The following is a 17,270-nucleotide window of genomic DNA, read 5'->3' as shown; positions in this document are numbered from 1 at the left end:
GGAGTGAAGGAGGGGGCCGGACAAGGGGAGGAGGCGCGCCCAAGGGGGGAGTCCTACTCCCACCGGTAGTAGGACTCCTCCCTTTCCTATTTGGAGAGGGAGAGGGAAGGAAGAGGAAGGAGGAAGGAAGGAAAGGGGGGCCGGCCCCCCTCCCAATTCGGATTGGGCTTGGGGGGCGCCCCCCTTCCATTGCTCCTTTCCCCTCCTTTCCACTAAGGCCCATTAAGGCCCATATACCTCCCGGGGGGTTCCAATAACCTCCCGGAGCTCCGGTATTGTCCCAATCTCACCCGGAACCTTTTCGGTGTCCAAATATAGTCGTCCAATATATCAATCTTTATGTCTCGACCATTTCGAGACTCCTCGTCATGTCCGTGATCACATCCGGGACTCCGAACAACCTCGGTACATCAAAATACATAAACTCATAATATAACTGTCATCTAACTTTAAGCATGCAGACCCTACGGGTTCGAGAACTATGTAGACATGACCGTGATACGTCTCCGTCGCATCTATAATTTTTGATTGTACCATGCCAATATTCTACAACATTTATATACTTTTGGCAACTTTTTATACTATTTTTTGGGACTAACATATTGATCCAGTGCCCAGTGCCATTTCCTGTCTGTTGCATGTTTTTTGTTTCGCAGAAACCCAATATCAAACGGAGTCCAAACAGGATAAAAACGGACGGAGATTTTTTTTGGAATATTTGTGATTTTTCGGAAGTAAAATCAATGAGAGATGGTGCCCGAGGGGGCCAGGAGATGGGGGGCGCCCCAAAGAGGCAAGCGCGCCCTGGACTCTCCTGGGGGCCCGTAAGGCGGTTGACGCTCTTCTTTTGGCGCAAGAAAGCTAATTTTATGAGAAAGATCTAGGCGAAAGATTCACACCAATCGGAGTTACGGATCTCCAGATATTTAAGAAACGGTGAAGGGGTAGAATCCCAGAACGCAGAAACAGAGAGATAGATCCAATCTCGGAGGGGCTCTCGCCCCTCCCAAGCCATGGGAGCCAAGGACCAGAGGGGAAACCCTTCTCCCATCTAGGAGAATGTCAAGGAAGAAGAATAAGAAGGGGGTCCCTCTCCCCCTTGCTTCCGGTGGCGCCGGAACGCCGCCGGGGGCCATCATCATCACCGCGATCTTCACCAACACCTCCGCCATCTTCACCAACATCTCCATCACCTTCCCCCATCTATATCCAGTGGTCCACTCTCCTGCAACCCGCTGTACCCTCTACTTGAACATTGTGCTTTATGCTTCATATTATTATCCAATGATGTGTTGCCCCCCTATGATGTCTGAGTAGATTTCTATTGTCCTATCGGTGATTGATGAATTCCTATGATTGGTTTGAGTTGCATATTTTATTATTGGTGCTGTCCTATGGTGCCCTCCGTATCGCGCAAGCATGAGGGATTCCCTCTATAGGGTGTTGCAATGCGTTCATGATTCGCTTATATTGGGTTGCGTGAGTGACTGAAACACAAACCCGAGTAAGGGGATTGTTTCCTATGGGATAAAGGGGACTTGATACTTTAATGATATGGTTGGGTTTTACCTTAATGATCTTTAGTAGTTGCGGATGCTTGCTAGAGTTCCAATCATAAGTGCATATGATCCAAGTAGAGAAAGTATGTTAGCTTATGCCTCTCCGAATTGCAATAGTGATTACCGGTCTAGTAACATAGTCAATTGCCTAGGGACAATTCCACAACTCCTACCACCACTTTTCCACACTCGCTATATTTACTTTATTGCATCTTTATCTAAACAGCCCCTACTTTTTATTTACGTTTTCTTTATTATTTCGCAAACCTATCCAACAACACCTACAAAGTACTTCTAGTTTCATACTTGTTCTAGGTAAAGCGAACGTCAAGCGTGTGTAGAGTCGTATCAGTGGCCGATAGGACTTGAGAAAGTATTTGTTCTACCTTTAGCTCCTCGTTGGGTTTGACACTCTTACTTATCGAAAGAGGCTACAACTATCCCGTGTACTTGCGGGTCATTAAGACCTTTTTCTAGCGCCGTTGCCGGGGAGTCATAGCATGGGGTGAATAATGTCGTGTGTGCTTGTTTGCTTTATCACTAAGTAATTTTTATATGTTGTTCTTAGTTGTTCTCTATCTTTAGTTATGGATATGGAACGCAAAATACCAAAAAAATTAGGTGTACTTGCTACTCATGGAGATGGCTAACTCCTAAAACCCTCGATTCTCATTATGTGAAAGATATTATGTACTACTTTGATAATCCTGAGAAAACCCCATTCAACTTTATAATGGGAGACATGTTGGATCAACGTGAATACTTTAGGTATTATCGCTCGACACAAAAAGGGAAACTATTATGGGATCAATTTATTATGTTGCGTTGGTATGCCCGGGATCTATGCTTGAGATGTGATATTACTTGTTGCTCTAGGATGAAGGTTCCACACCTTCCCTTTTCATGCAAATTTAATGATAATGAAACCTTAGCTTCTTATGCTAATGGTATATATGATTACTATGATGTTGAACAAATAGAAGAATTTGTTGCTTTTAAGGATGCTTACAAAATTGAATCTTTGTTTGAAAAGTATGAAGCTTTTGATGATGATGGTGTTTATTGGCCTGAAAATCTTGCTATACTTAGATATTGCTATGAAAATTATGAATACAATTACTATATTAATGCATTTATTGAGAAAGTATCCGTTGTCCAAGAAGAGACTAATATTTTGCAGGAAGCTATGAAAAAAGAAACTAATAAAACAGTGAGTTCATTGGATGAAAAAGATGATGAGGAGAGCGAACAACAAAAGGAGGAAGAGAGGATTAGCTACCTGTGCCCACCTTCTAATGAAAGTAACCCTCCAACTCATACATTGTTTAATTCCCCTTCGTGCTTACCGAAGGATGATTGTTATGATCCCGTTGATTCTCTTGAAATATCCCTTTTTGATGATGCTTGCTATGCTTGTGGCCAAGATGCCAATATGAATTATGATTATGGAGATGAACTTGCTATAGTTCCTTATGTTAAACATGAAATTGTTGCTATTGCACCCACGCATGATAGTCCAATTATCTTTTTGAATTCTCCCAACTACACTATATCGGAGAAGTTTGTGCTTATTAAGGATTATATTGACGGGTTGCATTTTACTACTACACATGATGATTTTGATAGATATAATATGCATGTGCTTGTTGCTCCTACTTGCAATTATTATGGGAGAGGAACTATATCTCCACCTCTCTATGTTTCCAACACGATAGAATTGCAAGAAACTGCTTATACTATGCATTGGCCTTTACTTGGTGTGCATGAATTGTTCTTTTATGACATGACGATGCATAGGAAGAGAGTTAGACTTCATTGTTGCTTGATATATGTTACTTTGTGCTCACTACTAAATTACAAATCATTGTTAATTAAAATTGGCTTTGATATACCTTGGGATCCGGGTGGATTCATTACTTGAGCACTATATGCCTAGCTTAATGGCTTTAAAGAAAGCGCTGCCAGGGAGACAACCCGAAAGTTTTAGAGAGTCATTTATTTCTGTTGAGTGCTTTTATATAGTTTAAAAACAAAAAAAATAAAGAGGGGAACCTAAAAACTTTTCAAAAAGGAAAGTGAAAGTGAGAAAGACAAACATTGTTGAAGTGGGAGAGCTCCTTGAACTTTGTTCATGCTCACGGAAACTTTGTGAATCTTAATTACAGAAACTTTTCATAAAAAATATTTATCCCCTTGTATAATTCCATTGCATTATAAAAATAATGTGCTAAGGTTTGCCTTTAGAATGTTTACAATGCTTGTTGGTTTGTACGGTGCAGGACAGAAACTTTGGCTGTAGTGAGCGATTTTCCATTTTTAACTAGAACGTCAATTGGTTCTGATTCCTTTTGCACTGTATTTATATACAACTGGTTTATTTTTCCTAATTTTGGTAGAATTGTTGGGGTACCAGAAGTATGGTGGATGTTCAGATTGCTACAGACTATTCTGTTTTTGACAGATTCTGTTTTTTGATACATAGTTTGTTTGTTTTGATGAATCTATCAATTTATATTAGTGGATTAAGCCATGGAAAAGTTATATTACAGTATACACAATGCAAAAACAAAATATTAATTGGTTGCAACAGTACTTAGAGTGGTGATTTGCTTTATTATACTAATGGATCTTACCAAGTTTTCTGTTGAAGTTTTGTGTGGATGAAGTGTCTAAACGAGGAGGTCTCGATATTAGGAAAAGGAAGAGAGGCAAGAGCTCAATCTTGAGGATGCTCGAGGCACCCCAAGTAAATATTCAAGGAGACTCAAGCGTCTAAGCTTGGGGATGCCCCAGAAGGCATCCCCTCTTTCTTCAACAAGTATCGATATATGTTTTTGTATTCGTTTCGTTTGTGCGATATATGCAAGTCTTGGAGCGTATTTTGCATTTAGTTTTCATTTTTTCTTTTATGCACCATGCTGGTATGAGATAGTCCTTGGTTGATTTATAGAATTCTCATTGCACTTCACTTATATCTTTTGAGTGTGGCTTTATAGAATGATTCATGTGCTTTACTTATATCATTTGAAGTTTGGATTGCCTGTTTCCCTTTACATAAAAAACCGCCATTTGTAGAATGTTCCTTTGCTTCACTTATATTTGTTAGAGTGTGTGCATATCTTTTGTAGAAAGAATTAAACTCTCTTCCTTCACTTATATCTATTTAGAGAGATGACAGGAATTGGTCAATCACATGGTTATTCATAAAATCCTACATAAACTTGAGGATCACTGAATATGATATGTTTGATTCCTTGCAATAGTTTTGCGATATAGTGATGATAATATGTGGGAGGTACTAGTTGGTGGTTGTGGATTGTAGAGACACTTGTGTTGAGGTTTGCAAGTCCCGTAGCATGCACGTATGGTAACCGTTGTGTGACAAATTTGAAGCATGGGGTGTTTCTTTGATTATCTTCCTTATGAGTGGCGGCCGGGGACGAGCGATGGTCTTTTCCTACCAATCTATCCCCCTAGGTGCATGCGTAGTAGTACTTTCCTTCGAGGGCTAATAAACTTTTGCAATAAGTATATGAGTTCTTTATGACTAATGTGAGTCCATGGATTATACGCACTTTTACCTTTCCATCATTGCTAGCCTCTTCGGTACCGCGCATTGCCCTTTCTCACCTTGAGAGTTGGTGCAAACTTCGCCGGTGCATCCAAACCCCGTGATATGATATGCTCTATCACACATAAGCCTCCTTATATCTTCCTCAAAACAACCACCATACCTACCTATCATGGCATTTCCATAGTCATTCCGAGATATATTACCATGCAACTTTCATCATCATCATATACATGACTTGAGCATTCATTGTCATATTGCTTTGCATGATCGTAAGATAGCTAGCATGATGTTTTCATGGCTTGTCCGTTTTTTGATGTCATTGCTACGGTAGATCATTGCACATCCTGATACACCGCCGGAAGCATTCATATAGAGTCATATCTTTGTTCCAGTATCGAGTTGTAATATTGAGTTGTAAGTAAATAAAAGTGTGATGATCATCATTATAGAACATTGCCCCATAAAAAAAGAAAAAAAAGAAAAAAAGAAAAAAAAAGAAAAAAAGAAAAAAAGAAAAAAAAGGAAAGGCCAAAGAAGCCTAAATAAAAAAGGGGGCCAAAGAAGCCCACCGAAAGAAAAAAGAAAAAAGGGGCAATGTTACTATCCTTTTTCCACACTTGTGCTTCAGAGTAGCACCATGTTCTTCATATAGAGAGTCTCCTATGTTATCACTTTCATATACTAGTGGGAATTTTCATTATAGAACTTGGCTTGTATATTCCAACGATGGGCTTCCTCAAATGCCCTAGGTCTTCATCAGCAAGCAAGTTGGATGCACACCCACTTAGTTTCTTTTGTTGAGCTTTCCTACACTTATAGCTCTTAGTGCATCCGTTGCATGGCAATCCCTACTCCTCGCATTGACATCAATTGACGGGCATCTCCATAGCCCGTTGATTAGCCGCGTCGATGTGAGACTTTCTCCTTTTTTTGTCATTATATTCTATTCCACCTATAGTGCTATATCCATGGCTTGCGCTCATGTATTGCGTGAGGGTTGAAAAAGCTGAAGCGCGTTAAAAAGTATGAACCAATTGCTCGGCTTGTCATCGGGGTTGTGCATGATGGGGGCATTTCGTGTGACGGAAATGAAGCATGGCCAAACTATATGATTTTGTAGGGATAAGCTTGCTTTTGCCTTGTTGTTTTGAAAAGACATGATTGCTTTATTGGTACGCTCCAAGTATTATTGTTTTTATGTCAAATGATAGACTATTGCTTTGAATCACTCGTATCTTAATATTCATGCCATGATTAGACACATGATCAAGATTATGCTAGGTAGCATTCCACATTAAAATTATCTTTTTTATCATTTACCTACTCGAGGACGAGCAGGAATTAAGCTTGGGTATGTTGATACGTCTCCGTCGTATCTATAATTTTTTATTGTTCCATGCCAATATTCTACAACTTTTATATACTTTTGGCAACTTTTTATACTATTTTTTGGGACTAACATATTGATCCAGTGCCCAGTGCCAGTTCCTGTGTGTTGCATGTTTTTTGTTTCACATAAACCCAATATCAAACGGAGTCCAAACGGGATAAAAACGGACGGAGATTTTTTTGGGAATATTTGTGATTTTTCGGAAGTAAAATCAATGTGACACGGTGCCCGAGGGGGCCAGAGATAGGGGGGCGCGCCCCAGAGAGGCAGGCGCGCCCTGGACTCTCCTGGGCCCCCCGTAAGGCAGTTGATCCTCTTCTTTTGGCGCAAGAAAGCTAATTTTATGAGGAAGATCTGGGCGAATGATTCACCCCAATCGGAGTTATGGATCTCCGGATATTTAAGAAACGGTGAAGGGGTAGAATCCCAGAACGTAGAAACATAGAGATAGATCCAATCTCGGAGGGGCTCTCGCCCCTCCCAAGCCCTGGGATCCAAGGACCAGAGGGGAAACCCTTCTCCCATCTAGGGAGAAGGTCAAGGAAGAAGAAGAATAAGGGGGGCCCTCTCCCCCTTGCTTTCGGTGGCGCCGGAACACTGCCGGGGACCATCATCATCACCGCGATCTTCACCAACACCTCCGCCATCTTCACAAACATCTCCATCACCTTCCTCCATCTATATCCAGCGGTCCACTCTCCTGCAACCCGTTGTACCCTCTACTTGAACATGGTGCTTTATGCTTCATATTATTATCCAATGATGTGTTGCCATCCTATGATGTCTGAGTAGATTTCTATTGTCCTATCGGTGATTGATGAATTCCTATGATTGGTTTGAGTTGCATATTTTATTATTGGTGTTGTCCTATGGTGCCCTCCGTGTCGTGCAAGCATGAGGGATTCCCGCTGTAGGGTGTTGCAATGCGTTCATGATTCGCTTATAGTGGGTTGCGTGAGTGACTGAAACACAAACCCGAGTAAGGGGATTGTTGCCTATGGGATAAAGGGGACTTGATACTTTAATGCTATGGTTGGGTTTTACCTTAATGATCTTTAGTAGTTGCGGATGCTTGCTAGAGTTCCAATCATAAGTGCATATGATCCAAGTAGAGAAAGTATGTTAGCTTATGCCTCTCCCTCAAATAGAATTGCAATAGTGATTACCGGTCTAGTAACATAGGCAATTGCTTAGGGACAATTCCACAACTCCTACCACCACTTTTCCACACTCGCTATATTTACTTTATTGCACCTTTATATAAACAGCCGCTACTTTTTATTTATGTGTTCTTTATTATCTCGCAAACCTATCCAAAAACACCTACAAAGTACTTCTAGTTTCATACTTGTTCTAGGTAAAGCGAACGTCAAGCGTGCGTAGAGTCGTATCAGTGGCCGATAGGACTTGAGAGAGTATTTGTTCTACCTTTAGCTCCTCGTTGGGTTCGACACTCTTACTTATAGAAAGAGGCTACAACTATCCGTATACTTGCGGGTCATCAGACCGAGACACGTCTCCGGTCAATAACCAATAGCGGAACCTGGATGCTCATATTGGCTCCTACATATTCTACGAATATCTTTATTGGTCAAACCGCATAACAACATACGTTGTTCCCTTTGTCATCGGTATGTTACTTGCCCGAGATTCGATCGTCGGTATCTCAATACCTAGTTCAATCTCGTTACCGGCAAGTCTCTTTACTCGTTCTGTAATACATCATCCTGTAACTAACTCATTAGTTACAATGCTTGCAAGGCTTATAGTGATGTGCATTACCGAGTGGGCCCAGAGATACCTCTCCGACTATCGGAGTGACAAATCCTAATCTCGAAATACGCCAACCCAACAAGTACCTTCAGAGACACCTGTAGAGCACCTTTATAATCACCCAGTTATGTTGTGACGTTTGGTAGCACACAAAGTGTTCCTCCGGTAAGCGGGAGTTACATAATCTCATAGTTATAGGAACATGTATAAGTCATGAAGAAAGCAATAGCAACATACTAAACAATCAAGTGCTAAGCTAACAGAATGGGTCAAGTCAATCACATCATTCTCCTAATGATGTGATCCCGTTAATCAAATGACAACTCATGTCTATGGTTAGGAAACTTAACCATCTTTGATTTAACGAGCTAGTCAAGTAGAGGCATACTAGTGACACTATGTTTGTCTATGTATTCACACATGTATTATGTTTCCGGTTAATACAATTCTAGCATGAATAATAAACATTTATCATGAAATAAGGAAATAAATAATAACTTTTTTATTGCCTCTACGGCATATTTCCTTCACATCATTGCTAGCCTCTACGGTACCCTGCATTGCCCTTTCTCACCTTGAGAGTTGGTGCAAACTTCGCCGGTGCATCCAAACCCAGTGATACGATACGCTCTATCACACATAGACCTCCTTATATCTTCGTCAAAACGGCCACCATACCTACCTATTATGGCATTTCCATAGCCATTCTGAGATATATTGCCATGAACCTTTCCACTGTTCTAATTATTATGACACATTCCATCATTGTCATATTGCTTTTGCATAATCATGTAGTTGACATCGTATTTGTGGCAAAGACACCTTTATAATTCTTTCATACATGTCGCTCTTGATTCATTGCATATCCTAGTACACCGCCGGAGGCATTCACATACTCATATTTTGTTCTAAGTATTGAGTTGTAATTCTTGAGTTGGAAATAAATGAAAGTGTGATTATCTTTATCATTAGAGCATTGTCCCAAGTGAGGAAAGGATGATGGAGACTATGATTCCCCCACAAGTCGGGATGAGACTCCGGACTTTATGAAAAATAAAATAGGCCAAAGAAGCCCAAATAAAAAAATAGGCCAAAGAAGCCCACCAAAATAAAAAAAGAAGAAAAAAAGAAAAAAAAAATGAGAGAAAAAGAGAGAAGGGACAATGTTACTATCCTTTTTCCACATTGTGCTTCAAAGTAGCACCACGATCTTCATGATAGAGTCTCCTATGTTATCACTTTCATATACTAGTGGGAATTTTTCATTAAAGAACTTGGCTTGTATATTCCAATGATGGGCTTCCTCAAAATGCCCTAGGTCTTCGTGAGCAAGCAAGTTGGATGCACACCCATTTAGTTTCTATTTGAGCTTTCATACATTTATAGCTCTGGTGCATCCGTTGCATGGCAATCCCTATTCCTCCCATTGACATCAATTGATGGGCATCTCCATAGCCCGTTGATTATCTGCGTCAATGTGAGACTTTCTCCTTTTTTGTCTTCTCCACATAACCCTTAACATCATACTCTATTCCACCCATAGTGTTATATCCATGGCTTACGCTCATATATTGCGTGAGGGTTGAAAAAGCTGAAGCGCATTAAAAAGTATGAACTAATTGCTTGGCTGAAACCGGGGTTGTGCATGATGGGAGTATTTTGTGTGACGAAAATGAAGCATGACCTAACTATATGATTCTGTAGGGATAAGCTTTCTTTGGCTATGTTATTTTGATAAGACATGACTACTTGTTAGTATGCTTGAAGTATTACTATTTTTATGTCAATATGAACTTTTATCTTGAATCTTTTGGATCTGAACATTCATGCCACAATAAAGAAAAATTACATTGAGAAATATGCTAGGTAGCATTCCACATCAAAATTTCTGTTTTTATCATTTACCTCCTCGAGGACGAGCAGGAATTAAGCTTGGGGATGCTTGATACGTCTCCGACATATCTATAATTTTTTATTGTTCCATGCTATTATATTACCCGTTTTGGATGTTTAATGGGCTTTACTAACCACTTTTATATTATTTTTGGGACTAACCTATTAACTAGAGGCCCAGCCCAAATTGCTGTTTTTTTGCCTATTTCAGTGTTTCGCAGAAAAGTAATATCAAACGGAGTCCAAATGGAATGAAACCTTTGGGAGAGTTATTTTTGGAACAAACGCAATCCAGGAGACTTGGAGTGGACTTCAAGAAACAAACGAGGCGGCCACGAGGTAGGAGGGCACGCCCCCCACCTTCGTGGGCCCCTCGTGGCTCCCCTGACCAACTTCCTTCGCATATATATATCCATATACCCTGAAAACATCCAGAGCACCACGAAACCCTATTTCCACTGCCGCAACCTTCTGTGCCCGTGAGATCCCATCTTGGGGCCTTTTCCGGCGCTCCACCGGAGGGGGAATCAATCACGGAGGGCTTCTACATCAACGCCATAGCCTCTCCGATGAAGTGTGAGTAGTTTACCACAGACCTTTGGGTCCACTGTTATTAGCTAGATGGCTTCTTCTCTCTCTTTGATTCTCAATACAAAGTTCTCCTCGATCTTCTTGGAGATCTATTCGATGTAACTCTTTTTGCAGTGTGTTTGTCGAGATCCGATGAATTGTGGGTTTATGATCAATATTATCTATGAACAATATTTGAATATCCTCTGAATTCTTTTATGTATGATTGGTTATCTTTGCAAGTCTCTTCGAATTATTAGTTTGGTTTGGCCTAATAGATTGATCTTTCTTGCAATGGGAGAAGTGCTTAGCTTTGGGTTCAATCTTGCGATGTCCTTTCCCAGTGACAGCAGGGGCAGCAAGGCACGTATTGTATTGTTGCCATCAAGGATAAAAAGATGGGGTTTATATCATATTGCTCGAGTTTATCCCTCTACATCATGTCATCTTGCCTAATGCGTTACTCTGTTCTTATGAACTTAATACTCTAGATGCATGCTGGATAGCGGTTGATGTGTGGAGTAATAGTAGTAGATGCAGAATCGTTTCGATCTACTTGTCACGGACGTGATGCCTATATACATGATCATGCCTAGATATTCTCATAACTATGCACTTTTCTATCAATTGCTCGACAGTAATTTGTTCACCCACGGTAATACTTATGCTATCTTGAGAGAAGCCACTAGTGAAACCTATGGCCCCCGGGTCTATTTTCCATCATATAAGTTTCCGATCTGTCTTATTTTGCAATCTTTACTTTTCAATCTATATCTTAAAAATACCAAAAATATTTATCTTATTATATCTCTATCAGATCTCACTTTTGCAAGTGGCCATGAAGGGATTGACAACCCCTTTATCGCGTTGGTTGCGAGGTTCTTATTTATTTGTGCAGGTATGAGGGATTTGCGTGTAGCCTCCTACTAGATTGATACCTTGGTTCTTAAAAACTGAGGAAAGTACTTCGCTAATTTGCTGCATCACCCTTTCCTCTTCAAGGGAAAACCAACGCATGCTCAAGAGGTAGCAGTAGGCCTCCCCGGCCAAGTGGGTGGAGGCGGGGAGCGCTTCCGCATCGGCTCCGGCTCCGGCTTGGGCTGGATGGGCGGCGACGGTGGCGGTGGTGGCACGAACAACGGGGTGTAGACGGAGTCCCCCGCCGCCGACAGGGCAAGGGCTTGCTCCAGCCCATCCTAGTGTGCGTCCTCCTCGAGGCGGCTAGCCTCCAGCGCGTGCTGCAGGGCCTCCTCGAGGGCGGCTTGGTACTCCGCCTCCGCCTCCATGTCCTCCGGCTGTACCTGTGAGGAAGGCGGTGGGAACGGCGGCGACACCCGAATGTCGTTTCTCCTCGTGTTTGAGGGCGAAGCAAGCCTCCCAGTTGGGAGAGTCGGCGACGTACTCAGGCAGCCGATGCTGCTCCGGCGTGAGCTGCGCGCGGCGCCGGCGCACCTCCTCATCGTGCGCCCACTGGCTGCATGGAACCGCCGGCACCGGGATCCGCCGCGGATCCTGGTGCCAATGGTGCAACAGCGTGACGTCGGGGTACGACAACGACTGCCTGTACTCCCAGTGCCACTTCGCTTGGTGCACCGGGATGTGCAGGCGCCGGCGACCAGGGCGGAAACGCACCGGCGCCGGAGGAGGAGGGGGAGGAGGAGCACGGGAGGACGAGTCGCCGGGGGTGCCCTTGCCCTTGCCCTTGTCATTGCTGCTGTCGAAGAGGCCCATGGTGCGCTAGGGTTTGCTGTCACCGGCGAGGAAGCAAAGAGAGTGGTGAGGGGCCAGATGTGGACGGGAGAAGTGGATGAGGCCGGCCCGGCCACACGCGTGCTTAAAAAAGGACGCTTCCACTAGCTGACGCGTGGGCCCACTGTCGGTGGTCGTCATAAATAAGGCGACGGTGACGGTTGGGTGGCCTACAGGTGGGGACGCGGCAGACGCCGAGAAGACATGCGGCACGTCCGTGCCGACGCATTTCAGGCGTAATTTTAGGCCAGAAATGGGTCGGCGCGGATGTGTCGGCGCGTTGGGCCTCCACTTTCATCCGCGCCGACCCAAACGGACTCAGGCGGACGAAATAGGTCGCCCCATTAAAATTGCTCTTAGTGGCTAAATATAAATTAATTTGACAAAACGAGGTTACATTAGTTCTCCTGCTCCCACGGTACAGACAAATCTACTATCTGCATGCAGATTGCAGAACCTATTTTTTTAATCCATATTCTGCTCTTCTGCGTCATCACACCAGGTACCCGCGTCTTCAGCATTACTGACCGCCGGCTGCCTTGGCGAGCACCACCAAGAATGGAGATGCAGATCATCATGGTGTTCCTGCCTGCAACGCGTATGTCCTCCATGACGTGGCCGATCCCGAACATGACGTTGCTACCCCCTCTGGCAGCCTCGATGAGAAGGTTAATATATTTTTTTAGAAAAGGAGGATGACCCCCGGGCCCCGGCCTCTGCATCTGGAAGATGCATAAGGCCATTTTATTGATTATTCTCGAGGACCTTACAAAGTATTACAACAATGAGCCTGAATCTACTATCTTGGCAATACATGCCGCAACTCCTGTCCAAAATGATGAAGGGGTGCTAGCTGGGCCACTACCCAAACCACTCACCTAAGCCTAACATCAAAAAGCCGGAAACCGAAACATATTCGGAAGCCCCAGCCGAGCCACATACCGGTTCTGGGGCACAATCCGGTCAGACGCACTCGTGTGTCGTCGCCACCATCTTCCACAAGTTCGTCTTCAGATCATATTGAGGCTTCTACCTTGTTTGGCCACTCTGTCATCGACGTCACCATGACGCCAGACAGCAACCTCCTCCTGCACGAGTCCATCTCCGCGCATCAGGCGGCGAGCCTCCACAGCGCCATGCCGCCGATCCTCGCCGCCATCAATGAGTGAGATGAAGTACCGCCCCACCACGGCATGTACAGGGTGAGGAAGGGCAAGGTCCCCATCGGAGACACGGCCGGAAGAGAAGCACCGCAGCCCTGAGACACTGCACGGAGCTGCGACGCAGCAGATCAGGTGGGCCGCCACCAGGAACCAGACAAGCTCGCCATGCACACCCAGCATCCCCATGCCCAAGTCGGCGCCTTCAAGAAGGTGACGACGCTGTGGCGCCGCCGCCGCTTAGCCACCGGGGCTAGGGTTTTCACCCGGGCGCATGGGAAGGGGAGAGGCAGGGGAGGTTTAGCCTCGGCGCCGCCACCAAGGAGGGAATGGCGTCCGGGACACCATCGACGCCATGACCGCCACCGGCAGCCAAGGGTTTCCCCCGGCCAAGCACCCTGCCGCCACCTCCGAACCAGCCACAACATCCGCAGGCGCGAGTACGCCGGAGATCCAGGCCGGCCGGAGGTCATGCATCACGAGCGGACCCGGATCGCCTCCGATCTGACACGGGGAGCCTGGGGCCTCCCCGCGCCAAGACCTGCGCCCACCGGGACCTTGCTGCCCGCGCAGCCGAGGGGAACCGGCCTACCTCATCGACGATCACTCCCTGCCGCCGGAGGAGCGCCGTCCGCACCAGCGAGGCCGCCGCCTCAGATCCGGACTCTCACCACCGAAAGGGAGCGATCTCGCCCCGCCGCCACCATCCCGGGAGCCGGCGCCAGCTTCGCCGGCCGTTCCACCGGTGGTGGTGATGTTGGGATGGAGATGGGAAGGGTGAAGGGCGGCTGGATCTGGGTTCCCCCGTCGCCGCCAGGGAGGGCGACACGGGGGACAGGTGGGACCAATGTACGTTTGACTGGAGTGAACTCTTTAAAAATGGGGAGATTTTCACTTCCCGGCCTCTGCACCAACTGAGGATGCATACGGCTATTTTAGTATGAGTACCAAGATAAACATGGTCCTCAGAATTTTTTTTAAATCAGTATCAAGATATTTCTTGATGAGTGGTTCCACCACACATCAAGCTTGATCCTCAATAAACGGGGGAAACCCCCTGTACATCACCTGTCAATTCTGGGAATTGAACTCGGGTCATTGGGTTGCACAACCACATACCCAACCACTGAGTCAAGGCTCTCTCTGCAACCCTGGTGATGAAGTATGCATACTGGTCCTTTCAGAACCAAAAATCGCATGGGCCTACGTCCTGCACTTGATTCCAAACTGAATGTTGAATACAGAAGAACAGGCCCAGCCATGTTTTTTTGGTGTACAACTGAAACTTAGAGCAACTCCAATGGGGCGACCCATTTCGTCCGTCGTTGTTCGTTTGGATCGGCGCGGACATAAAGACGGCCCAACGCGCCGACCCAAATGGACGCGCGTCCGCTTTTCGTCCGTGGGCGACCCATTCCCGACCCATTTTTGAGCCAGATTTGCGTCGATGCGGACACGCGACGGACGCGTGCACGTTCGCCTTCTCCTCTCCCCGGGCCCGCTGGTCGGTGGCACATTGGCCTCCCCCCTCACCCCCCAGCCAACAGCAACCCTCGCCCGCCTCCTTCGCCACCGACGTTGCCGCCCATTTTTGCTGGCGACTCTGCCAAGTGTTGCCACCGTCACATCCACCCAGCAACGCCGCCCACGCCCCCGTCACCCGCCACCGTCGTCTTGCCGCCGGGGAGCAAACTACTTCCCACCGCCGCTCCCCCCACCGCACAGCCGCCCGCGACCAAGAAGCTGCCTCGCCGCCCCGACCAGATCCGACCGGCACGCTCGTCGGACGCCGGCCCACTCGTTGGACGCCGGCAGGGCATCTAGTTGGTCCATGCGCGCCGCGACACCCTCGTCGGCCGTCTCCTTCTTCGACGCCCGCAAGTTGTTCGATAGTTTGCCAAGGTGCGAAAATGGACTCCGCCGACGAGTTCTTTTTCCACAATTTCCTTTGCGACTCCAACGATTCGTCATCCATTCTGGGCCGAAAGTGGACTCCGCCGACGAGGAGGAGATATTGGCTGCCGTGTTGGTCCATCACCACCTCAACAGCCAGCGGCCGTTGTTCCGTGGCTCCATTCTGGGCCACCTTCCGGCGTTGAATCGCAACCGAGAGAGCGGACATTTCCTTCTTTGGAAGGACTACTTTGATACAAAAAAACTGTTGTTCAAACATCAAAAATTCCGCCGCCATTTCCATATGAGTAGGCATCTTTTCAACCGTATTAGAGAGCGGGTGGTCGGTTATGATGACTATTTCGAGTGCAAAGAGGATGCCGTTGGCAAGATCGGTTTCTCCTCTTATTAGAAATGCACTGCCGCCATCCGAATGTTTGCATACGGAGTGCCCGGTGATCTCATTGACGAGTACGTCCGTATGAGTGAGTCTACATGTCTAGAGTCCCTGTATAAGTTCTGCAAGGCTGTTATTGTTGTGTTTGGCCCTGAGTACTTGAGAGAGCCGGCAGCTGAAGATACAACCCGTTTGTTGGCGATGAATGCCAGAAGGAGCTTCACAGGGATGCTTGGCAGCATAGACTGCATGCACTGGAGTGGAAGAACTGTCCTTCTACTTGGCAAGGGCAGTATAAGGGACATGTCAGGGCTTGCACTGTCATACTAGAGGCCATGGCGTCTCAAGATCTCTGCATCTGGCACTCTTTCTTTGGCATGGCTGGATCACACAATGATATCAATGTGCTTCAGCGCTCGCCGGTGTTTGCTAGGCTTGCCCAAGGCAACAGCCCACCAGTGAACTTTACTGTCAACGGCCACAATTACGACAAAGGATACTACATGGGTGACGGTATCTATCCTCAGTGGACCACTATTGTCAAGACAATACCCAACCCTGTCGGAGAGAAGAGGAAAAGATTTGTCCAAGAGCAAAAGAGTGTTAGGAAGGATGTCGAGCGTGCCTTGGTGTTTTGCAATCTCGATGGGGCATCGTTCGGTATTCTGCTAATGCCTGGAGCACGCAGAAACTGTGGAAGGTGATGACTGCTTGTGTGATCATGCACAATATGATCGTAGAAGACGAGCGCCCGGAACGTCTGTATGATCAAGGGTTTTAGTTTCAGAGTGAGAATGTTGTGCCTGAGCATGGAGTAGCGGCAATGTTTGACAGTTCACCCAATTTCATCAAGACATGTGTGATTGGGAAACTCACGTGCAACTGCAAAATAATTTGGTTAAGCATATGTGGGCCCATGTTGGCAACTAATAGATGTACCTTCTTTTATTCGTTTGCAAAACTATGTGAAACATTTTTATTTGTATTCGGCTTGTAAAACTATACTATTTTATTTGATAAACTATGTTATTTGACAATATGTTTGAATGCAAATCAATGTAATATTGGGCGGCCAGCTGGCCACGCCGACAGATATGGGTCGACGCGTTGGGCGCGCTGCTGACCCATATTAAAAATAGGGCGGACGTGGGGCAGGCGGCCGACCCAAACGGACAAAAAATAGACGAAATTGCTGTCCGTTTGAGTCACCCCATTGGAGTTGCTCTTACAGACTTGTTAGGCTGGTCATAGTAGGGAGTAACATATACTAGTATCATGCATATGATACTAGTGTATGATACTACCTTCATAG

This window comes from Triticum aestivum, chromosome 2B (genome assembly GCF_018294505.1).
Source record: "Triticum aestivum cultivar Chinese Spring chromosome 2B, IWGSC CS RefSeq v2.1, whole genome shotgun sequence".
Lineage (NCBI taxonomy): Eukaryota > Viridiplantae > Streptophyta > Magnoliopsida > Poales > Poaceae > Triticum > Triticum aestivum.
This window is presented reverse-complemented; position numbering follows the sequence as displayed.